Raw genomic sequence first — 26,335 nt, 5'->3', positions numbered from 1 at the left:
ACAAGCTTCAGTTAAGCTGATGGGTTAATCAGTCCTTCTCAATTATCAGTGGCGCTACATTGTCCCCTGTAGCTTTGTTATGTTCATTGTGAGCACCATCGCACATCGGGAATTTCTTCGACTGCCAGCATCGACAGAAAACCATTTTCTGGCTCATATCACTGGTTTTGAAAGAATCAACAACCTTAGCCTTCGTTTTCTGGTGAACTTTGTTAATGAGCCCAGAGCTTGAAAATCGTTTCATAGCAACAAAGTACCCAAGCGTTCCAGACGCTGCCATAACTGCTCCCAATAAAGCAACGTTCTTGCAATCAAGACTTAATTCGGACATAAATGAAGTTTCAATTTACAATGCAAGGTATCTGAAAAATTTAGTTACGAATAAAAAAAAACATAGCCAATCGAAGATTGCAAAAGAGTAATGAACGCAAGTGAACATCAAAAAACAATGACTTTCTTGAAAAAGTCTCAACTTTTGAATTTCAAAGAAAAAAATAGATGCCCTGTAAGCTCTTTGAATTTCTAGAACAATTTATGATTGACGCTTTTTTGATAATATGAACCCAACTTGAGAAAACTGGATCGATAGGTAAAGTTTTTATTCAATTTGCAAAACTAAAAATCGTTCACGTTTTTTCGCGCAATTTCCACGTTCGTATTTGGAGAGTGCTATTTACGTCACTTTCAGCAGATAAATTTCAATTGAACTCAAAAAGTGCATCAATATTTTAAGACTTTTTCCTGAAACAAAAAAAAAATCAGCAAGACCTATATAAGAGTCTTTGCTACGTTCATTACTCTTAAGCATGAGAGACACAGAGTAGAGGAAGCCATTAAGGATGAACACAGAAAAAACACTGGAAGATGACACTAAACAAACAGAACCTTAGAAAACTATTTGTGGTATTTTCTATCGCCTCCCTACAACTGTCCTATATTTTCGCTTGAATGAGATATATCAAACATAGAGATATATCAAACATAAATCGAAAAAAATAGGATGTTGAAAAACACTAGGTGAATCAACAATTTCGTAAGTCTAGATAAAAACAATTAGGAGCCCAGTTAAAGCTGGAGGTATGAGTTTGATATTGAATGATATTGCTATCTATACTGATGCAACACAAAAAATGTGATTTTCAAAATTCGACTTTGCCCAAAACCTTAGTTGTTTCTCTACTAAAATAAGTGGGAAGAGAAAAAATTTAGAGATAATCAATTTTCCCACAGGAAGAGCATTTATCTTACAGAAAAATAAAGAAGCCGCCGCTTCAGCAGGAGCCATTATCGCAACCGGTTCTTTCAGTTGAATTTTTCATCTCAGACTTGAATTATCAAACACAAGAAGTCAATCCATCTCTAATGAATATTACAACAACAAAAGACTTTTTTGGAGCTCGTGGGTGGGCCTGTTTAAGGCAGTAGACCAACATAATCAGCAAACGTTTCAGCAAAAAAATTTCGCTCTGAACCTTCCGCTCTGACAAAAAACAGTTTAAGGAAAAGCATAAAACTAAACAAAAAGAGTTGTAACAGTCGCCTAATTAAGTCATATATGAGGTTAAAGAAAAAGAGGCCCTATAACAATTGGCTCAAGAGTAAGGGACACTATCTCTTGCGTTTCTCTACCTCAAGCGGTCGGAGCCAATTCGGTTCACTTGCGACATGAGACTAAAAACCGCGTTACAGCTTAAAGGCCACTACCAAAATACCCCCTCCCCCACTCTAGAAAATGAAAACGCCCCCATACTTAGGTCTCGAAATACCTAAAATACGAACACCGTCGAAAACAGGGTCGGAACCTTATGTATAGTTACTTTTTATTAGACAGTGGACTTTGATCCAATTCACATGGATCAACCTAAAAACTCTCCCTAACTCAATATAACAATGTAAAACACACTCAAGTGAATAAAATTATTTTGAGAATGCGTTAAAATTGCAAATTCAAACAAACGTTTTCGCACATTTTGTGCATCTACAGGTTTTAAAATTTCTAAACTATCTAGACAAAATGATCAGAGATCATAAAAAGTGTCACACACATAATTACTTCAAATTTTTAAAAATTGAACTAATCAAAACTTTACAAATATCACTGAATTATGTAAAAACTATTATGTAACATTGTGCCAGTCGGTCATAATTGGAAGTTTGACCTTGAGAAGAGCAGAAAACACTTGATTTTGTAGTGAAATTTAATTTTTCAAAATTTCGAATGGAACATGTCATGCACGATTTTCTCGCGATAACTGAAAATCAGAAAAAGAAAAGAGAACAATTTTAGAACAATTGCGGGAAAGTTGTCAGATAAAAACGAGTGGGAAATTGCTATTCGCAATTTCCATCATAGTGAACAAGAGTAGAGCTGTCCTATCTGAAATAGAAGACAGAGTATTCCCGAGAGAGTAATCATTCGAACTGGACCAGAGTGAACCTTCGACGGAAAGGTGGACAGCTTGAGTGTCCCAATGGTCCACATAAAACTTCGTTCTTGAGTTCAAACTTACCCTTACCATTCAAACTGATAAACATTGAACTTATCTAGTTACTTTAGTTAATTCTAGAGTTGCTCACCCATTTAATTACTTCCTGTGCTTGAGCGCATCAACATGTGAGTCCTTAATTTAAATTTCTAGAGTGTGTTTTATGATTGTTATGCTGAGGTAAGGCGAGTTTTAGGTTGATCCATCTGAAATGGATCAAAGTTCCACTGTCTAATAAAAAAGCAACTTAACGGATTGTTCCGACCCGGTTTTTAACGGCGTTCATGTATTTTGGGTATCTAGAGACATAAGTATGGGGACGTTTCTAATTCTAGAGTGGGGGGGTATTTTAGTAGTAGCCTTTAAGCTGTAACGGGTCGTAGTCTCATGTCACAAGCGAACCGAATTGGCTCCGACTGATTTGAGGCGGAAAAACACAAGAGATAGTGTCCCTGACTCCTGAGCCAATAGTTATAGGGCCTATTTTTCTTAAGCCTCATGTGTGACTGTAGTAGACGAATGTTACATAGTGTTTTTATGGCGCTCCTGGGTGTTTACGACATCAAGACTACGGAGTCGAACCCACTTGAGACAGCTTCGGGCTGAATGCCCATTCTAGAGTACCGGCGGTACGGTTCGACAGGAACGTGCAAACCTTCCGGTTGTACCGTGATAGCTTTTTAAGAAAACTCGAGAAAATTTCCTGGTACGCTCTCCGAACGAGGCTTAGCTAACCGAGTAAAGGGGGGCAACTAGGGGGACAAAAACACGAGCAAAAAGACAAAAAGCAAAACAAAAACCAAAAAAGAATAGAAAAAGGAACAAAAACCATAAAACGAAAAAAGACAGTGACTTTGACACCAGATTAGTTGGATCAAACCTTTATATTAATTAAATAGTATACCCATACTGTTTTACAAGTTCGATCGTTTCGATCAACCTAGCAATTTAAACCAGTAAACTGAATAAAGTGCCCGAAGTGGGGCGTTGTCAAGGGTTTTCAGATAGCTTGGAACTTAGCTGGACCAATAGGAGACTTGACTGGAAGAGGTGACCAGCCGAGTGGGAAAGTGGTTCAGGGACACTTGAGCTGAACCAATAGGAGACTTGACTGGAAGAGGTGACCAGCCGAGTGGGAAAGTGGTTCAGGGACACTTGGTTGAACCAATAGGAGACTGGACTGGAACAGGTGACCAGTCGAGTGGGAAAGCAGCCAAGAAGGATTTGGGAATTCTCGAGTTCTCAAGTTGGGCAGAACGGGTATCGTTAGAATCCACATTACATTATAGGAGATAAGTGTAAAATTGGATAAGCGAAATCCCCCAGTTTTGAGGAACGTTTTTACTTGAGCAGGCCTGGAAACAGGTCTACGGTTTTCTCTTGAGAGGTTTAGCACCCGGCGCTTAAAGTAATTTTTAGGCTTAAGAAGGGGGGCTAGAAAGGGGGGAGGTTAGAAGGGGGACTGGTTAGGCTAGAGGTTGGCGGTTGTAAATTGCAAAAAGGGGGAAATTAGAGTAACTAATTAGTCGACATCGTTGACTTAGTTACATTAGAAATTAACACGCGTTGGTAATATTAGGTCGAGATCCAAAATCCAACTCGAGTTAAGGCTGGTACGCTGGTTGGTTTGGTAGGGGGGACCGGATATAGACAGCTTTTGTGATACCCCATAAGATCACTAGTGGGGGGAGGAAAACGCGTGGCAATTAGGTACCAGACATTTTTTTTAGACGAAAGGTAGACATTGGTCACCTTTAAATTTTAGGTGGGCTCATTTTTCTGTTTTTATTATTCTTCTTACTTAAAATTTTTGTTGCATTTTATTGAGGATTTGTGTTTGGTTTTATACGAACAGGTGATCACAAGATACCTGCGCACCTACATTGAAATAGAAACAACCAAAAAGAAGAGGGGGGTCAGCATTTGGCTTTTAAGAGAGGGTTTTTGGGAAAATTTTACTAGAGCTTGAGTGGTGGTACAAGGTACGGTGGTTCAAGAAGACCCTACAACGAGGAAGACACTCCGTGACGAGTATTGGGACAAGACCGAAGAAGTCTTGGGACAGTGGTCTTGGGACAGTGGTCTTGGGACAGGGTCTTGGGACAGGGTCTTGGGACAGGGTCTTGGGACAGTGGTCTTGGGACAGGGTCTTGGGACAGGGGTCTTGGGACAGTGGTCTTGGGACAGGGTCTTGGGACAGTGGTCTTGGGACAGTCTTGGGACAGTGGTCTTGGGACACTAGTCTTGGGACACTAGTCTTGGGACACCAGCCTTGGGACACTGGTCTTGGGACACTACCCCTGGGACACTAGTCTTGGGACACTAGTCTTGGGACACCAGCCTTGGGACACTGGTCTTGGGACACTACCCTTGGGACACTAGTCTTGGGACAGTAGTCTTGGGACACTAGCCTTGGGACACTAGTCTTGGGACAGTAGTCTTGGGACACTGGTCTTGGGACACTACCCTTGGGACAGTAGTCTTGGGACACTAGCCTTGGGACACTAGCCTTGGGACAGTAGTCTTGGGACACTAGCCTTGGGACACTGGTCTTGGGACAGTAGTCTTGGGACACTAGTCTTGGGACAGTAGTCTTGGAACAGTGGTCTTGGTACAAGGGTCTTAGGACACTAACGGAGAGTACTGTGATAGTGACGAATAGTCTTGGGACGGTATAGAAATTGAAGTCAAATTACAACAAGTGCGTTTTAAGACAGAATAAGACAAATCGAAATAGGTAGGGTTAAGACCAAATTAAGGAAAATTTTTCGGAGGTTTTAGAAAGAGAATTGGATAAGGTTTTTAACACGTTGTACAGAATTTGTTACCACAAAAAATATTTTTTTTACCCTCAGAATAGAATCGTGTATATAATAAAATTGTAAATAGAAGCAGTTGTAAATAGAAATAATGAGGCGGAGTAGGGTACCGGCGCTCGAAAAAAGGTCAAGTGGATCAAACACGAAATATAATTCATCGCTGCGCGGAACGACATCAACGGGCCCAAAGATAACGAAGACGAACTTTTCAGTTAACATGGTCAGCACAAGGAGTACAGCGGAGAACAGGGCGAAAGAGGGCACGGAAGGGGAGCGAGTAGAACCCACCATCGAGATTGATCTAGAGACACCCGATCAAAGTGTGGATGAAACAAGGAAGATGGCGACAGAGTCAACTCCAATGCCCAATGCAGAGGAACCGAACCAGAAACCCATAGAGTTCTCACCGATAGATGACGCGGAAGATGCAAAAGGCAACACCGAAGAAACGGTGAAAGAAGACTCTCAAGTAAAGAGGACATCTTTTACGGAAAAATTGGGAATAATGTTCGGAATAAAAACAAAAGAAAACGTGACTGAAGAACCAAAAGCAGAAAGAGCACGAACGTTTGGGACAGTGAGCACGAAGACCTCAGAAGCCAATCCAAGAGAGGAACAAGCTAAAGCAGAGGCTACGGCCGAAGAGAGACCGACAGCTGACCATGAAGAGACTAACATTGAGCTGGGTGACTTGTTGGCGAAATTAAATCAGATTGACAAAAGACTTAAGCACAGTGAAGAAGACAGAGAGGTGATAAAAAAGGAGATAAGATACAACAAGCACGAGTATCTAGACAGTTATTTTAACCTAGCTAAGGCAACAGATGAGAGACTCAAGGAAATGTCAGATAAGGTAGAAGCCACCAATGAAGAACGAGAAAAGAACATCAAAACAGACATGCAACAGTTGAAGAACCGATATGATGATGTCAACAGCCAATTAGGGAGCCTGGAAAGGAGAATGGACACAATGAGCAGGAGTCAAGCCGAGAGTTCGTGTGAAATACAGGCAAAGTTGGATGCAATCTTGAGAGGTTCTACTCCACAAGAAAGACCGGCAGCGGATCGTACGCAAGGCACCAGAGTTGACTTTGCAGAACCACAAAGGAACAAACGACAATCGACACCGTTGCCCTTAACCAGGGATGCGATAAGCATAGCACCAACAGCTGCGAAAACAATAATGAAGAATGGAACGTCGAATACAACGACTGCTCCGGGAGATTCAACAGCTAACAGCAACACAGGACCGGATGCTATGACATGGGCCAGCACTTGGGAGATGATGAACAGGACTCTAGAGGCCTTCGCCACGAGGAACACTGACTCGAGCGACAGGAGAGAGGGAAAATCAAGAAAGACATTCAAGAAGCCAAAAGAATTCAAGGACGACTCCGATGGATGCATTGACACTTGGGTGGAAGTGATGAGATTACATCTAGAACAAGACAACTTGAGTGACGAAAGACAAGCATGTACAGCCATACTGAGCAACTTGGAAGGAACGGCATTAAAATGCGTGGTCGCAAAGAAGGAGGAAGAACGCGACACCGCGGACAAGATCTTCGAGATATTGCTGAATCGATTCGGGTCAGGCATGAAGGGTCACCAAGCGATGATGCGATTTGAAAAGAGAAGGCAGAGGGACGACGAGTCAATAGATCGGTTCCTAGATGACCTCGAGAGCTTGAGAAGGAGGAGTGACCCAGAGGAGTCGACAAATAGACGGAACTTTAGCATTGCCTCGAAGTTCATCGATGGGGTGAAAAGTGATGACTTAAGGACAATGTTAGCGACATACTACACATTGTCGAAGGACAGCGCACCCACCCCAGAAGAAATGAGACAGAAATCAAGAGAATACATGCTGATGAAACCTAAGAAGTACTCATATTCCGAAAACAGGAACACGCAAGGGGGAAGCCAACCCCAGAGGTCATCATGGTACAAACCTAGAGATGATATGGACAAGCGCAGATCATGCGCGAACTGCGGGTCAGCGGATCATCATGTGGCTGACTGCACAACGTACAAACAAGGCATGAAGAGCCTAGGTTATGCACCGGATGAAGAGGATATGAGCCAGATGGAGGAACACGAGTACTATAATGGCTTAATCATCAAGATAGGCGCCAGATGCTTCTTCTGTAACCAGGAGGGGCACTTCAGAATGGATTGTCCCTTGTTCTGGGAAGCGGTCAAGGACCAGAATCACCCCAAACATAAGTTGGCATTAGCGGCGGTGCAGAATCAGCGGAACAGGCAAAACGAGTTTGAATCTAGGAACTTGGGGGCACCAAACACCGAATTGCCGACGAAGACAGTGAAAGCTGTGACACATGTTAGCGGTGCGTTAGAGTCCGCGGCCGGAAGCTCTCTAGAGATAAATTATGAGAAAGCGGCGACGGAAGCAATTGCCAAAGTGAAACAAGATCTGGCTGCGAAAGAAATAGAGCAACGACTAAAGTTGGAGATCGAAAGACAGAATTTTAACGGAGCATTAACCGGATCGAACTCAATACCAGAGGCTAGAACGGGCTCAATGAAGACCGGGAATTGTAACACCGTGAAAATGGTGACAGGTAAACCTTTTGGAATATCGAAAATCGGAGCAAGAATAATGTCGATAATCACAGTGGGCGGACACGAGGTAACCAGAAACTTGAGCGAGCCGAGCGACCAGACGATAATGCACATTGACGTGTATGCAGACTACTTGAGTGGAATAAGTCCACAAACGACTTCTAGAGCGCTCAGGGCACTACTCACGAGAGGGGGCAGCAAATCGGTACGTGTTGATAATAGGTACACTGAAGCTTATGGTCCACACGAGGTCATGCTAAATATAGATGGAATCAACATCTATACCAAGACGATGATAACATGCGACGAAGACCTAATTGGACAAATCTATGTAGGGAAAGAAGAGTTGAAAGTAAGATCGATCGGACACTGTGCCATGCTTGAAGAAGATGCAATGCACATCGGGACGGAAGCAGACGTGACAGGGCACGTGCTAGACATAAATGGCAAAAAGACTCAGTTGCGTGGATTACTTGACACGGGAGCAGTCTTGAGCGTCATACCAATCGAAACATGGGAAAAGATGGGCTTTGACAAAGGTGACTTGATAGACTCGAGAATACGGCTGTCAGCTGCAAACAAAGGGGCCCTACGGGTGCTGGGCAGGACGCCGATAATAGCCCTCAATTTGGGGGAACGTAACCTGTGGATGAGCTTCATCGTGGTAGAAAACCTAGATGAATCTGACCAATTCATTTTGGGCAGAGACTTCATCAGGAATTTCGACGTAACGATTGATCTAAATAATGCAATGTTCAGGATACGGAACCCGGATAGGAGGTACGCAATCAAACCGGTAAATTTAATAATGGCGAATGAAAACAAAGCACCGGTATTCTTGAGTAGGAGAGTGAGGTTAAAAGCTAATGAAGCGGCAATCGTAAGCTTGAGGATGAAAAATTATAATGAACTAAGTGACAACAAGCAAGTGTGTATAGTTCCGAATCCCAATAGTCAAAGCGCTGCTGTTTTAGGAAGATCATTTTCGATAACGAAGAGCGGCCTCTGCGTCAGTGTCTTGTTGAATACCCTTGATATACCGATCACGATACAGAGAGGGAGGAAGCTGGGATATGCTTTACCAGTTAAAACTCGATACGAAACAATTGAAAACTCAAAACAAAATGAAGTTGTTGATTGTCCTAATCACAGGGACAAAATTTGTATCTTGAGACGATTGCAGAGAATAAAAGATTTTTCAAGTCTTATCAAATCACTTAAGTCAGAAACGGACGATGGGCTTTCGAGCTGTTCGAACTTTCCAGAGCGACCCACACTAGATGAAATGCAAACTGATAAACCGGTTCTGCCGGAGATTGAACATTTAAGGGGCAAACTGAAAGATGAACAGCTCGAAGCTATCAAGGACGTACTAGAGCGGAACGAGGAGGTTTTTTCAAGGCATAAGGCGGATATCGGGTGTTGTAATTTTGTTGAACATGAAATAGAACTTGAGGAAAACGCGGTGCCACACAGGGAGGGGGCGAGGCGCATGACCCCACACAAATCGGACGCGTGTAGAAAAGAAATCGAAACGTTACTAGAGTATGACATGATAGAACCATCCAAGTCACCGTGGGCGTGTGGAGTAGTGATGGCCAAAAAGAAAGGCGACCAGTTAAGGTTTTGTTGTGACTTTCGATACCTGAACTCCGTCACGGTGAAGGATGCCTATCCCATACCTAGAATTGATGAGAGCCTCTCGAAGTTAGGTGATGCGAAATTTTTTACGACTCTTGATTTAGGCTCGGCCTTTTGGCAGGTACCATTAAGGAAGCAAGACAGGGACAAGACAGGGTTCGCCTGCGAGTTGGGTCTGTTTCAATGGAAACGGATGCCGTTTGGACTCTGCAATGCAACAGCCACGTTTCAGCGGCTGATGGCACACGCGTTGATAGGCGTGACGAAGAAGTACGGCAACCTGGTAATGTGCTACGTGGACGACGTGGTAATAGCAACGCCGACACTAGAAGACCACATCGAGAGGCTTGACGAGGTGTTCGCGTGCATGAAAAGATCGGGGCTGAAGTGTAAACCATCAAAGTGCGAGATACTCAAGGACTCGATTAAATACTTGGGAAGGATGGTAGATAAGCACGGCATCAGACCTGATCCAGACGCCGTGGAAGCAGTCCTAACCTGGAAATCACCGAAGACGGAGCACCAGCTGATGAGCTTCCTGGGTTTCGCCAACTATTATAGAGAATTCATCAAGGGCTATGCGGACAAGGTATACCCGATGCAACAACTAATGAGACATAAGGGCAAGAAGTTCACGTGGAACAACGCGGCAGAAGAGTCATTCCAGAGAATAAAGAAAGAGCTATGTGAGGCACCAGTACTGGGTATGCCGACAGAGAAGGGGATGTACGTGCTAGACACGGACGCGTCAGTAGTCGCTATTTCTGGGATTCTCCATCAAGAACAAGAATGGAATGGGAAGACAGTCTTGAGACCAATAGCATACGGGAGCAAGGTCCTAAGTGACACAGAAATGAAGTACGGAGCACCAAAAGCAGAGATGTTCGCGGTGGTCACCTTTGTCGAAAAATACAGAGCATACCTAGGCAGTGAGCCCTTCAAGCTGCGAGTCGACAACCGAGCACTAAGCTGGCTGAAAACGTACTCAATGGACCAGAGCTATATTGGGAGGTGGATAGTTCGCTTGGATGGATACAACATGATAATTGAGCACAGAACACGAGATAAACATCAAAATGCTGACAGCTTGAGTAAGAAGACGGAGTTCTACGAGAGGCAAGAACAAAGAGAGGCGGACAGACCTGAGATCAAAGACGGCTTCTCCTTCATGGACAAAGAAATGTACGACAGTCTTCCACTCACGAGATGGCTGGACAAATCAGGCAAACCGATTGAAGATCATCCCGAATTGCCGAAAGAGCCTCTTGAAAAGACCATCTTGAAGAAAAGCAGAGGGATTCCGATAGGAATAATGCTCAAGTCCAAGATCGTGAGGGAAACACTTAAGGCAAAAGGTTATGATCTCATCCTGGTAGAGGAGGGAACGGTCCGAATAGATGAAGACTTAATGAGGTTGCTTGAGAAACTATCAGATGACAAGCCCGTGATCCAAGGGAAAGGTCAGGAGGCACCGGAACTAACCATACTTCGGAGAGAAGAAACAGTGAACAATACTGACGTCTCAAAAGGAAGCATCACTGATAGCAAGGAAGTTGTGCGATCACTAGTTGAAAAAATCCCCGAAAAAATTCTGGAGCAGACAAAAGTCAGGGATAAGAAAGTAACATTCAGAGAAGAAGTTGAACACCTGGGACTAGATCAAGAGTCCGGGGAGTGGTCCAGATTCATGGAAGAAGACGAAACCGGAGAAGGGAAATTGTCCGGGGAGCGTGAAGAATGGGATGAAGACTCGGATGAGAGCAGCGAAGACCAAGACAGTCTATGCATGATACTGGCGGAAGAGAAGATAAGACAGCACGACAGGGAATTACAGACGGATCCATCTTCAGGGACGTACAATCTGGAAATACAAGAGGTACGAGGTGGTGAAGAGCTCGAGAAAATAGCAGTTTCAAGAAAACCACTAAGAGAACTATCGTGCAACTCAAACGTCAGAACGAATCTGGTACCAGAAGACGACATGAAAATCGTGAAAAGGATGATATGTGTGAAACTGAGCGATGACATCCACAACCCTGGTGAAATGAATGGACAGATCATGGCGCTAAAGGAGCACGTTAAGGCGAGATACAGACTGTCTGACCTAATAAGGGCCCAGAAGAATGACAAAATGACAAGTAACCTCTCCAAATGGATACATTCGGGAGTCAAGGAGAAGGGGGAACTTGAGGAAGACAGCTACAAGATCTTGAGCCAGTTCTACAAAGAAAAGAGAGATTTACTTTATCACACAGCTGAAGGGGTGGTAGCGTGCAAGAGAAGAGATGAGGAAAAAATATTACACAAACACAACCTCATCATACTACCACAATTGTACCAAACGGAGGTGCTTTTCAGATCACACGACCAGATGGGCCACCAGGGGATAGATAAAGTACAACAAAGGATACTTCACAGGTTTGATTGGCCGGGAATGAGAAAAGCTTGCGAGAGATGGGTGAATGCCTGCCTAGCATGCCTTCAAGTAAAAGACCCAAGGAAGATGAAGTTTCCCCTCAAGTCTGTCGAGAGTTCGGAATTCAATGAAGTGGTGCAGATAGACCATCAGAAAATCTGCATGACGGAGTCGGGTTATAACCAAATACTAGTTATAATAGATCACTTCACCAAGTTGGCGGAAGCGGTTCCGTGCCAGACAGCCTCGGCAGAGGAGACATGTGATCACCTGATAACGCATTGGATATCGCGGTATGGTTGTCCAATGACTTTCCAGTCGGACAACGGCAAGGCTTTTGTGGGGGACTTGACAAAAGAATTGATGAAGAGATCACACATTGCTCAAGCGCACTCGACGACCTATCATCCACAGACCAATGGGTTGGTAGAGAGACAGAACAGGACACTGGTCAACATGCTCAGGGTGTACTGCTCGAGATACATGACGGACTGGGACAAATACCTGCCACAGGTAGTAGGAGCCTATAATAGTACTCAGCACTCAACGACGGGTATCAGTCCTTTCATGATGTTGACAGGCAGGGAAAGGGCAATGCCTATAACATTCTTCTACCCGGAGTACGAGGGGAAGAGGACGTCACCTCAAGCATACGTGAAGGAAGCGATCAAAAGACAACAAGAGCTAAACGAGCTATGTCGGAGAAACACGGCGCAAGCGCAAATGAGGCAACGCAAGAAATATGACGAAAAGATACTAAGAGCAAAGCCATACGAAGTGGGCCAATACGTGTGGGTCTTCCAAAATGTCATACCGCCCAAGGGAACAAAGAAACTACTCAAGAAATGGAGAGGACCGTTCATGATTACGGAAGTACATCAACAAGGACGGTTCTATCGCTTGAGTACAGGGCGAGCAGCACATTACGAAAATCTGAAGCCTCATGTCCCGTCCCCGGAGGACTGGTGCCTACCAAAAGACATGGAAGGTCTTGAGTACCTGGTGGTGGAACCAGCGTGCGAGGTGAATGAGAAAGGCACTAGAGAGAAAAATGATGGTAATGAGAACTTGAGTTTGGACGACAACGAAAAGATAGAAGTGGAGTCGGATGCAGGTTCATTTGTAGAAGAAGACTGGAACGACCCAGAGCAAAACGAGGTACCGAAGTGGATGGAGCCGGATCGACCAACACCACCGGAAACCAGGACTGGCAATCGTAAACGAACAGGCATGAGGTACAATAGGTACGGGGATGACTTCTTGATCGATAAGATACAGCCAGACAAGTTGGGCGATGAACTACTAAGCGCAGGCGAACTGGAAGCCGAAGAGGAATGGCAGGTCATTGACGATGGTGGACATTATCCGCAGGATGATTACTCGACGCCAGAATTGGAGACGGATCTCGAGCAGAGTGAAATAGAAAGGAGGGAGAACACGAACTTGAGGATTCTAGAGTGGATGCGTGATGTCAAAGACGAGAGCCGCGAAGGACAAAGCATTCAGCAAATCGATGTATCAGCAGCAAATTACATGAAGACAGAGGATCCTCTTTTCGGATGGACAGCAACAGACAGGCCACTGGACATCCCCAAGGACAATTCAGACCCGACTACATCGACGGGGACGTCGATAAATATTTTTGTCCGGGGAGTGGGGGTCGGACTTACCCACACCGAAAATTTGATGATAAAGAAGCTCAAGGAAGTGAGGGAAACAAGCGGATTGGAACTGGAGGAAGAAGAACCAGAGCCTACCATAGGAAGGAATTTCAAAACGAAATTCGAAATACCCAATGAATACTCAGAGAAGATCATGATAACGGATAGCGACTTCATCCTGTCAAACAGGACCAGCGCGATCTGCATCACGGCGGACATGAGTTTCAAATCAAGATTGGAGGCTGACTTCAAAAGAGAGTACCAGAACGTAGAGTTTCTGTTCAGACAGAGGCCAGGACTGGGAGGCATAGCAGCGCTTCCACCGTCAGTGGCACAAGTCCCGGGCAAATACCTCTGCTTCCTAGTAACGAGAGTCAACGACAGAAACACAATTGATCCCGAACACGTGATATTGGCACTGACAAGACTACGTGACTTCATGATTGAAAGAGGAATAGTGGAGGTCTCGATGCCGGTGTACGACCCAAACAGGGGCAAAATGAGCTCGAGGGAATTGTACGCTATCCTACATGTGGTCTTTGCAGAAACAGAGATAATGGTGCATCTTCACAAGAAGTACTACTTGAGCATCGCCTGAGTCGGGTACATGGAGGCATCAGGTCGGGTGTGAGGGAGGAGTCTTGAGTTAGGTACTGGGGTGCGGCGCAGGTAAAAGGATCTTAAGATGTGATTGGCATGACAATTGAATTTTAAAAGAAAGAATTGATGGTGCTAAAACATAAAATGAATCTGCATGTTCTTAAAGGAAAATCCAATCGAATTGCTTTAAGTGATATGAGAATGATAAGATTTTAACCATATGGGTAGAAGGGGGGTCTCTAGGTTAGGAACGTGACATGCTAAGTTTTAATAAGCTTTCTGTTTTCAGATCGAGTTTGAAAAACAAAGTTGAAAATCCAACTACACTCAAGCGAGAAACAAAAAGAGAGAATCTTGATTGAACACGCGATAATCCGAATCTACAGCAAGTAGTTGCAAGAGAACATTTCTAGAGAATTCTTGAATTGGGTAATACTTGAGTTGGTAAGGTAATACTTGAGTTGGTAAGGTAATACTTGAGTTGGTAAGGTAATTCTTGAGTTGGTAAGGTAATTCTTGAGTTGGTAAGGTAATTCTTGAGCTGGTTAACATCTACCTATATACATCCCGAAGTTGCAAAAATGGCAGACCGATTCTGGAACTCCGTGCCCGCGGCTCTGAAGAAGCCCACTCTTGACGAGCTGTACAGACGCTTGAGGGACCTGGACTACACCCAGATAGACGAGAGAATGGCGGTGATGCTGAATGCGATCCTCCAGTTGGAGGACCAGGGTGAGTGCAGGGAGTCTGCGACGGAGGCTGTCTTGATGGTCGGCTACACCACCGAGGGCATATCAAATCGAGAACAGACCAGATGGTTATCTTGGAATGCGGATGGAGGAGTAAGGGGCTTTGACTTGGCAAGAAATCCTGGCCTGAGTAACAACACCGAACACGGCGCAGGAGAGTTTCCGCTACCGACGAGACCAACAGCAAGATCCACAGGCCAGAGCTCGAGTAAGGTGCCGTCGATGTCGCGAGCGCAACAGACGACAGAGGCATATCAGGATCTGGGGGTCCTAAAGAAAGAGCTTGAGAAGGCGCTGAAGGAAAAGAATAAAGCGAACCTCGATCGGGATCAGGCGAAGCTGGATAGGGAGAAGCTTCAGCTGGAGAGGGACCAGGCAGTCGACGAGCGAGATCAGACGTTGAAATTACTTGAGATGCTGAGGGCTGAACATCAGCAGGAGCTAAGGGTGCGGGAGAACGTCGCGAATCGTGATCAACTAAAGTCGGAGTTGGAAAGGATAGAACAGCGACAACGCGAGCTTGACGCACAAAAGGGAGCCAGGTCTAACGAACGAGTGGTGACAAGCTCGAGGCCGGAGTCGCGCATGGAGGTGGATGAAGCTCCCAGGGCTAGAGGACGGTTCAACCTTGACCGCGAGGCCAGGGAACACATGAGTGAAGGCTTGGAGGTCTGGATACCGAATGACGTGACGCCTTCCTTGCGCAACCTAGAGACCCAACCTGTACGCCCTCTGATGGATGTGGTATTACCCGGATATACCCCAACCTCGACCTCGAGTGGCAGCCAGGTGAGTGGCGCCTCATCGCGCCTGAAGGAGCTGGGCGAGAAATTGCAGCAGCAGAGTCGTGAAAGATCGACAAGGCCAGAGCTTCCCCCAACTTGGAGGGAACAGCCGGTCAGAAACGTCGTGATCGCGAGCCATAAGAAGAATACAGAAGGGAACTACCACAGGCACAATCGGCTGGACTGGAGTGCGGAACAGGGAACCAGGAGGGACTGCTTCCATGACGCAGCCTGGGTGGAGTATCTAGCGCCACCTCGTGTGCCAGAGGGTGCGGTTCACCTAATTATAGGGGATAGCCTGGTGCGGGTGTTGACCCAGATACGGTCCCATTGGCAAACAGGAGTCTTGAGTTTCGCTGGAGCTGCCACGCCACAGATGTTGGCAACCCTGGACATGCTAGGGATGACCAAAGTTTACACAGTGACCCTGATGGTTGGGACCAACGACGTGTCAAGGGGAGAAGCGAGGAAAGTAGCGAGGCTGTGCGACAAGATGAGCTGCCTTCTTGAGGAACTGAGGATCCAGATGGACCCCATCCTGCTGACGGTATGCACGGTCCCCTACAACATGATGTTTGATCAGCACGCCCTAGAGATGAACCAGAAGGTGCGGAGCCTGAACAAGATGATCCGAGACATACACCGGAAGAGTGTGCTTCCTCTCAGGCTGTTGGACATAGCAGAACGTATGGAGAAAAAGGGATTCCCTGAAGACACCTCAAAAGATGGAATCCATTTCGATAGGCCAAGGGGAGCGGAGTGGCTGAACGACGTCTTCCAGGAACACATTAACACGCTAGAGGCGGACCTGCTGGAGACAGCCCAATTCACTTTAGGACCACCTCCCAACCCACCATTCCTTGCCTCGAGGGCCTTGGCTGGTCGCTTGGGAGCGAGAATTGATACTAGAGACAGTTCAAGGAGCAATCAGACCCGATTGCAGAGTGCCACGCCAATGGAGTCGGAGGAGGTAGAGTCATCAACACCTCCGGGCTCGGCGATGTCCTCTGTGGTGGTGGCAGATGGCAGGAGAGAAAAGAAGTCTATGGAGACTGCCCGCTTGAGATATCCTGAGAAGGTGAAGGAACTGGATCTAGAGAGTTTGGAATGCAGACGAGAGTTGGCGGAAACCCTGGGGATCGAACGAGTGTCGCACGAGGATTTGAATAGACATCATTGCATAGACTGGTTGAAGGCTCATGAGGCGCACTTCTCGAGGGCGAAGTTGATGGAGACCACAGACCTGACGGGAATTCCCACAAAAACGATCATGGGACCCATTAATTACAGACCTCTCAAGCTGCTGGGGAGTCCGGGACTTATAGCAGAACCTCCCAAGCACCGAACCAGCATCGCCAGAATCAGGTTGGCAACCCCGGCACAGTTGAAGGTGGTAGACAAGCTACTCAATCCGGGAGGAACGGGATTGCCAGACGCCGCTTACGAAGGCTCAAAATTGGCGGAAGATCCCAGGTACGGGAAGCCCTGTGGTGGCACCCAACTGGCCAAAACTCTGGCAGTTTACGATAGAACAGATCCAGCTGCGGCAAGAGTAGTCATTGTGGCGGGATCGGACTTCGAAGGAACGTCTCCCAAGTTGTTCTGGCCGGAGACTCTGGTATACTCCTTGCCAGGAGCCGAATTGAATCAGATGTTGACTCTAGTGGTAGCAATAAAGTCGGAGATGCCCTGTGAACCTGAACTGCTATTGTTTGCAGGGATGAATGATCACCTGCACGCGATGGGACTTCTTGAGCAACTAAAGGGGGATGAAATTCCGACATCAAAGAAGATATGGGAGGCTATTCAGGCGTTATTTGCGGCGATGAATGAGGTACAAGAGAACGTAGCCTCGAGATTTGGGTCCAAGACGAAGGTGGTGTTTACCACATCCCCGGGATACGCAAGTATGCCACCCGCCCTACAATTCGTGTACGCGGTCTTGATCCTGATAGCAGAAGGGAGTGAATGGCGGATTCTGATGGCAGCCCCCAATCGAGAGCTGGAGCCATTGAACTTGAGGCTTTACAAATCAGAATTGCCGGCGGCATGGGCTGACATATCTCATGCACTGAGGGGCTTTTACGGACTGGCCGACGTCCTGATTGTATTGGATGAGGTACTCTTGCTAGAGATATCGAACTTTGCTAGACAACTCAAGTTCAGCCCAGTCATCGGGGACGACCACCCGGCGATAAACCAGTTGACGGCCAGCCTGTGGTTCCGGAGTATGGATGTGAAAGTCGCAAATTCCACCAGCAGGACTAGAGGTCCCAGCAACGAGAGAAGAAATGTGGTCGAGACGGAGAAACAGTTAGAATCGATGAAATATCGCTTGACTCAAGGGAATGGCTGGTGGCCATTCCTGACACCAAGGCTGGAGAACGTCACGAATAAAACGAGGGAGGAAGCACCACTCCTCGTGAAACAAATCTGGAGTTTTCTAGAGAAGCAACTGGAGCTAGCGGAAACGAGAGACATGACGGTGGTTAGATTTGTCTCGGCCGCCAATGAAGTGACGATTGGAGGATTTTGGAGAGAGCACGCCAACGGCGAATTGAAGACTAGGAGAGATTACGAGATTCTCAAGTTCTTGAGTCCTTGCTGGGAGAGAGAATTCTTGGCAGGAGTGTTCGGCACCACGGCGACTATCTTCGGAGCCTTCGTACAGGAGATACTGGGCATGTCCATCAGCCTGCTCTTGGCCCTGTATTTGGTTTACCCCAGATACTTGTTCAACATGGGCCCAGCATACATGTTTAGTCGAGGAGTGGAGACACTTCGAGTTGATGGGTATCTGGCACTAGTACTCTTGACCCATGGGGAATTGGTGTCGTTTCATCGGTTAATGGAATATGGAGAACCTCTGTCTATGGGGAGAGTCCACACGAGCACTGAAACCAGCTCCTACAAGTGTGCCGCAGGGTTGAAGACACTGCTGGTGCAATACCTCATGATGCAGAATCGATACATGACGGGTGAAGATGAGAACCCAACCTCGAGAGAAGAATGGGAGAAGGCGAACAGAGGGATGCCTCTGTTGACGGACCTGTGCCTGGCAATGAGGTCGGACCCAATGGGGATAATCCGGGGTCTAGAGGAGGTGGTGACCTGCATCTATGGTCCAGCAGTGACGTACGCGTTTCCAGATCCCCTGGTGATAACGTATCGTCACTCGGTGACGCACTTGAGTCTCATCAGCGTACTGGATGGTACAGCGCTGAATTGGTGTCAGCAGGAGGTGCTCAGGGCGCGTATGAGCAACACGGTACTCTTCGGAAAAGTGAAAGATGCTGAGATGATGGTGTGCAACTTCAGGGGACAAATGCAATGCAGAATGGGAGGCAAGCGAGAGGGCCCCATTGAAATGTATCCAAAGTTTTGGAACCTAAACCCATTGACGGCCAACGGACGAGAAGTCTTGAGAATCCCCGCCTGGAAGGAGTGCTTTGCACTAGTCAAGAGGGAGCTGGAGGCCATAATGGAGAAAGAAATCCTACCAGTCACCATGCCTGAGTTCCCGACAGTCAGGAGGATGACCTTGGGAATGAATAGTCCCTTGGTGGTTCCCTCCGTAATGGCGAAGATGATGACGGAGGAAACGCAGAGGCATTTCACGGATGGCTGGGATCCCCTGTTCATCGGCTACACGGCGGCAGTCTACTTCCACATCAGCGAGAGGAAGGTAAATTCGTGGACGACGCAAGCGAAAAAGAGGTTCGCAGCCCCCTGGATATGAGGTGCGGAAAGTCTTGAGGACTCTTGAAAAGGAAGGACTTGAGAATATGCTACCCATATGGGATGATGGCAGGATGATCGTGATGGAGGGACACGTCGCACTGGTGGACGACATGAAATTTGCCACGAGAAAATATAAGGCGCCCTATGGCTTGGAACAGGTGGAAATAAGACAGGAAGGAACAGAACTAGATGCAGCAGGTCAAATGCACGTAGCACTGACGGAATACAAAAAGCTGGATCCTGCGACACCATCACCACTGTCCGTGGACACACCTGGAGACAAGAGGAGCGGACCCGTCGAGGACCGATTTAAGAAAATTCTCGAGAGAAGGAGACATGAGTCAGAAGAAGAGAGTATGGATGAAACTCTCAGTGAAGCTGGTGAAGACATGGAAGTGGGGAATACGCCTGGACCAGGGCCATCAGGGGAGGAGCTCACCACTCAAGAGCTGTTGAAAGATTTGAGCGAGGAGAATTGGGCAGATACTGCCACACCACCCCTGATTCCGTCTCCGCGGAAGAACCTAGAGTTGCCATTGGCAGGTGAGACCTTCAATATGGGGATGTTACTCTTGAGCTCGGAGGAAAGGGAGAAGAACACGTTCGAAGGGAACAGGGACATATTCTTGGGATCTCTCGAGGATGACGCTTGGCAGGAGTTCCTGGAGGAATTCAATCGAGAAGTGGGCAGCGAGACGACGCTGGACAAGTTCAAGAAGGAACTGTGGGACGCAGTAGTGAGATTCGGGGAACCGCTCCTGATAGGAACGGGCCTGGATGAGAAAGCAAGAAAAGAGCTGCTGAACAAGCTAGTGGAGCTGAGGAACGCACGATCGAAGACTAGAAAAGAGAAATGTGAGGACAGCTCTACTCTGAAACAAAAAACTGTGGATAAAATGGTTGATGATATAAAAAGGGATAAGGTTGGGACTAGTAATATGATTAAAAGTACTAATATCCTTAAGGCTCGAGCAGGGGGGAGGCAAGAGTTGGAAGGAGTGGATGGAGAGGTCGAATCAATGATGATAGCCACAACACCCTCGAGCAGAGATGTGAAGACTCGCAAGAGGAAGAGAGAAGTGGAAGGATGGGGTAGTCCTTCAGTGGATGCTGTTTCGGAAGGAAACTTGAGAGAGACGGCGCCCATCGTTTTGGCCCGATGCAAGACGGCGGCATACAAGAACAGCTCGGAGCTCAGGAAACCACTTGAAGTAGAAAAGGAAATAGAGGTTTCCACCAGTTCTACGTCAGAAGAAGACTTCAAGCCTCAGAAGGTAAACGTGAAGAGATGTTCAACGAACGGACAGGTAGGGGAAGTGGAGATCGGCAAAGAATGGATCTCGAAGGCACATCAGGACATGGGCAAACAAGTGACGAGTGATCCATTGGAGAGGAACAAGACGAGGAACACTTCCCGGACGTGGTGGGTGGCCCTCGAAACATTGAAGGAAATGGAGGACTGCTTGAAGAAGTTGGACAGTGGAATAGCTCGCAGGCGACGCAATTGGGCCACCCAGCAAAAAGCCGAGGTTAATAAGATAGAGATGGCAAGTCATCTGAAGAGGTCCTGGCAGAGTTTGTTGAAGGATCATTTTGAAGAGGCGATGAGAACATCCTCATCAGCACCGCCACTAATGGCGAATCCCTTCGTTAGAACTGCGGGACAATTAATGTTCACCTGGAGTCTGGTGGGAATAGAGTTGGAGACATTGACCTCGTATGACAGGCTGAAGTTGGGAAGCAAGAAGCTAGAGGTGTATCAGGCACTGATGCAACACGTGGCCAGGGACAATTCAGGCTTGAGCCTGGCTAGGCGAAAAGATGCCACATGTTTTTTGAGATGGACAATGTCAATGATGTCTGATAGCACCATCCTGGCATGCCACCAGAGAGCAAGTGGAAGTAAAACCATGGAGAGAAGAGTCTCAACGATCATCTTGAACGTATATCAGAGTACAGGAATAGAGAAAGAAGATGGTTCCAGACTATCCTTAGAGAACCATCGAAAGCTGGACGAGGTACGGAGGTTCTCTAATAAGAAGTTCGAGGAAGAACATGATGTTCACCGTAACCTGGCCTCGTCAGAACAGTACTCGAGACTCAGTGAGAAGGGGGAATACCAATATGTGTCTGGAGTGATGGGAATAGCCTACAATCCCTTCTTAGACTCGGAAGCTGGAGGAGCCCACAGAAACCATGAGGTAGCGGAGCTACTGAAGTTTTGGACAGAAAGAATAATGGAGATAGACGCGGTGGAGAAAGAGGGGCCGAGCCTGGGCCTGATTCTTGAGAAAACACCAGAGGTGATAAGCATACCGCGCTCAAACAAGAGAGTTGAAGTGAACATGGGCGGTGGAGATGGCTTGTTAACCACGAACTTGGGAGTGATATGGAAGCTACTAAGACCCTCCTGGTGTCCACATCCCCATGCGAGTCTAATCGAGGAAACCACCGAGCGAGTGAGGTTAGCACCAACGGAAGATGAAGATCTGGCGAAGTTGAGTGTGCTACATAAGCTAATCACACCCCAGATGCAAGAGCCAAGCGAAAGGACGAGCGACCCCGGGTCAGCAAAGAAATTGGAGCCGGGTAGCTGTCTGGATTCGACGTGTGGGAACGGAGAGCACATCTGCGATGGACGGTCATGCGTCAGAATACTGTCGTTTCAAAAAGAAGACCTGGTCACTTGGTTCGAAGACATCACAGAAAGGGAGAAAAGTGAAGTGCAAATAATAGCGGAATGTTACGCGAGAACCACGGTGAATATAGCGACAGCTCTAGGATTCTTCTCGAGAATGTGTGGTCTGCAGGCACTGGAGAGACTGGAGTCTGAACATCATTTAGTGACGGCGTTGAGCGTAGAATCATGGCCCGGGGTGTTGCAGGTGACTCAAAAACACATCCGGAGCTGGAAAGTTGGTCTTGAGGCGGAGATGGGATTTCCCCTGAGCGAAGCTTATGGCTTGCCATTGAACGCGAAATCGCTGATAGGGTCAATGATGGCCAACTTGTGCGGAAGTCACTACCCGCTACACATGGCGATGGTGGAAGTGTCCAGCCAGAGAATACTGGTGGACAAGGCCTTCTCAGTGCCCAAGTGCGTGAGGTTGGCTCGGATGTCGCATCACTCGCACAAGTTGTTGAGAAAAATCAAAGGGACAGTACCAAAAGAATTGAGAGATGACTTAAGCGAAATCTGGGGAGAAGATCTTCTGAAGTTGGAAAGAGAAAACACAAGCGATCACGAGAGACAAAACGTGATCGGGAAACCTGTGGGAAGTACTCCGAACCTGGAAGACAACGACACGATGCACGAGAAAATGATGGAGCTTGAGCCTCTCTTGGAAGCCTCAGGGGAGCGTAATCTCAGGAGCATTGAGATCTCTCATGGGGAATGCCCATGCCACTGTTTGGCACAAACGGTGTGGTATCCAGATCACAAGAACCTTTGCCTGGTGTGGGATGTGGAAGAGATTCGGTCGATCGGACTACCGGATCACCGGCAGAAGGTGACGCTCTTAGTAGTGAGTACGATGTTAGCTCTGAGATGGATAGAAGAGAATATAACGAAGTATCGGGAGGCGACGACGCCAACGGCTGAGTCAATATACGCGATAGACTACAGCAGGAGACTCGAGTTGTTTGAGACTGCGTGCAAAGTATTCGCCATACCGACGGAAGTCAGGCACGTATGGAGTCGCTTGAGGTACTTTCCATGGTTTCGGGCGACACTGACGTCTTGGTTGTACAGGGCAACGAAAGATCACATGAGAAAACATCAAAAGGAGTATCGACAGTTCCAGGCCGAGATTGGGCCGGAAGCTTTCAAGAGACCCCTGCTAACCCATCGTAATGCGATCACGACGGGATGGAAGAGAGTGGGTAAGATGTCTAGAGACAATACCAAAGCGAGGGAGTCGATACTAGAGGAAGACCTGGCGAAGAACGTGAGCTTGAGCCTGCACAACTCCTTTTGCTTGAACCGAGAAGCTAGGGTGAAGGCACTACCCAACCAAGCAAAGAGATTGCAGGAGCAGAGAGAATGGATGCGATCCTATGAACAGCTGAAGGCTTGGGAGGAGATTGTGATTAGTTCCGATGATGAAGAGGAACTGTTGAGACAGTTTGCCGCATCTAGCACTTCAGGATGCAGTACCTCCAAGGCGAAGAGTACGAGATGAATGGGCAAATCGGATGGATCTTGAGTCTTGAGAGGGAAAGGGGGCTTGAGTGTGAATCCGAGTGAAACTTGGATTCACGAAAAAGAAATTTTAACAAAGCAAATATTGTTACTAATATACTATATCTATTATATAAATCGAAATGCTGCATGACAATTTCCTGATTGAATAGGACAAAAGAGATTTTAAAATGATTGGCTTGAAAAGCGAAAATTCAAGGGTGCAGGTGTGTGCAGATTTTGATTGCTGTTTAGCAATAGTGTGAAAATTTTACATGGCTGTGAATTTTGGGGTGTAGATAAGCTTAAGTCTGCTGCAAACTTCTGTAAATGACCACTGGCACTGTATCTTGAGCAACACTCGGTTTTCTGGGACTCACTGGCAGAAGACAGCACGCGATGAGGACATCGATCTCGAGTCCGGGGAGTATGTGCCAGTCGGTCATAATTGGAAGTTTGACCTTGAGAAGAGCAGAAAACACTTGATTTTGTAGTGAAATTTAATTTTTCAAAATTTCGAATGGAACATGTCATGCACGATTTTCTCGCGATAACTGAAAATCAGAAAAAGAAAAGAGAACAATTTTAGAACAATTGCGGGAAAGTTGTCAGATAAAAACGAGTGGGAAATTGCTATTCGCAATTTCCATCATAGTGAACAAGAGTAGAGCTGTCCTATCTGAAATAGAAGACAGAGTATTCCCGAGAGAGTAATCATTCGAACTGGACCAGAGTGAACCTTCGACGGAAAGGTGGACAGCTTGAGTGTCCCAATGGTCCACATAAAACTTCGTTCTTGAGTTCAAACTTACCCTTACCATTCAAACTGATAAACATTGAACTTATCTAGTTACTTTAGTTAATTCTAGAGTTGCTCACCCATTTAATTACTTCCTGTGCTTGAGCGCATCAACATGTGAGTCCTTAATTTAAATTTCTAGAGTGTGTTTTATGATTGTTATGCTGAGGTAAGGCGAGTTTTAGGTTGATCCATCTGAAATGGATCAAAGTTCCACTGTCTAATAAAAAAGCAACTTAACGGATTGTTCCGACCCGGTTTTTAACGGCGTTCATGTATTTTGGGTATCTAGAGACCTAAGTATGGGGACGTTTCTAATATGGGGACGTTTTTAGTAGTAGCCTTTAAGCTGTAACGGGTCGTAGTCTCATGTCACAAGCGAACCGAATTGGCTCCGACTGATTTGAGGCGGAAAAACACAAGAGATAGTGTCCCTGACTCCTGAGCCAATAGTTATAGGGCCTATTTTTCTTAAGCCTCATGTGTGACTGTAGTAGACGAATGTTACACATTTTAAAACATTTTGTCACAAATTTCTGAGAGTTTTCTTCATTTTAATTTTCACATTTTCTTTTTGTGGCTAATTTTAATGCTAACATGTAAGTTGTTTCAAAATTTTGTTGTTTTAGCCAGAATTTTTCGATTCTGGAACTATAGCCTTAGTATCAGCTCCCTACTTCTAAACTCGTCGCGGGTGTTAATTGCCGGTCTCTCTTTCCTAATGTGCAGCGCCTCTAATGTAAGTAACTTGATGCTGCTGGACGCCTGGTCGATTATTTTCTAATTAAACTCAGACTTACCACTCTCACTACCACACTGCCTTATATGCTGTCCAACTGGGGTATCCTCTTTTCGGTGTTCATTGATTTTCATGGCTTTATCATATTCTTCCCATGTTGACGTACTGCGGAAAATCCGGTGAACAGTTCCTTCAATCACACTTCTCTTGTACTGAAGGGGGCGCAGCTTCTAAAATTTAGTATGGTACCTGTATCTGTTGGTTTTTGACAGATATCTCACTATCTCACCTGTATCTCACTATATCATCAACGTAACGGAGAAATAACTTGGCTTGTTGCCCTGAATTATTTTTCTCTCTTATTGCGATGCATTTTCTGCAGTACCAGACGGTTTCACTTATATTTCGATACTCATCATCTGAAATATCACCGCATTTTACGTCATACCAGCTCAAACAGCATTCACATTCTACACCTTTTGACCTGTACGTGACTTTGCTTATTGCACTCGGGACATATTCCGTGAAGATCTTTCTCGGGCAAAAACATTTCGGGAATATCCCTCGATAGTGCAGTTTTGTACTGCTTCAGCCAAAGATTTGCTAAAATAACGGCAAGAGATGCCCCCATTGCCAAACCATCTTTCTGAACGTACCATGTTTCATTGCACTTGAAATGGACTTGACTAACTGCCATGTTCAACAGTCTCTTCATGGCTTTCCTAGCATTTGATGGTGGTTCATCTTGCTCATACAGTATTCTCAGAGCTATGTCTATCGCGTCTTTCAGTGGAACATTTGTGTACAAACTCTTCACATCTAGAGATCTCAAGTTTTCATTGGGCTCAAGATTAGTGCTCTCTAAGATTTCTCTCGCATCTAGTGAGTTGGTTTCGATGTTTGCGCCCTCAATTTTCTCAATAATTTTGCAAGAACCTTGTTCAAGTTATAATAAGAGCTACCAGGCAAGGAGAGGACCGGTCTTAAAGGGGTATTCACTTTATGCACTTTCGCCAACCCATAAAGCCTGGCGGGCTGCCCCCCAGTAGACCTCATCCTTGTGTAGAGACTCTCACTTATTTCATCTTTTTTCCTCATAGCCAACAACTCCTTTTTGATGTCTCTTTCTATCTTCA

The 26,335-nt window shown here is 46.2% G+C and overlaps 1 protein-coding gene across 1 annotated transcript in view; it reads right to left on the bottom strand.

Annotated features, from left to right (window-relative positions):
• The window catches only part of LOC134843688 (deoxyhypusine hydroxylase-like), a 233,704-nt gene that overhangs the window by 46,687 nt on the left and 160,682 nt on the right, over positions 1-26,335 (bottom strand). The window lies entirely within an intron of this gene.

Source organism: Symsagittifera roscoffensis, chromosome 4 (genome assembly GCF_963678635.1).
Source record: "Symsagittifera roscoffensis chromosome 4, txSymRosc1.1, whole genome shotgun sequence".
In the NCBI taxonomy this organism is placed as follows: domain Eukaryota; kingdom Metazoa; phylum Xenacoelomorpha; order Acoela; family Convolutidae; genus Symsagittifera; species Symsagittifera roscoffensis.
This window is presented reverse-complemented; position numbering and strand designations above follow the sequence as displayed.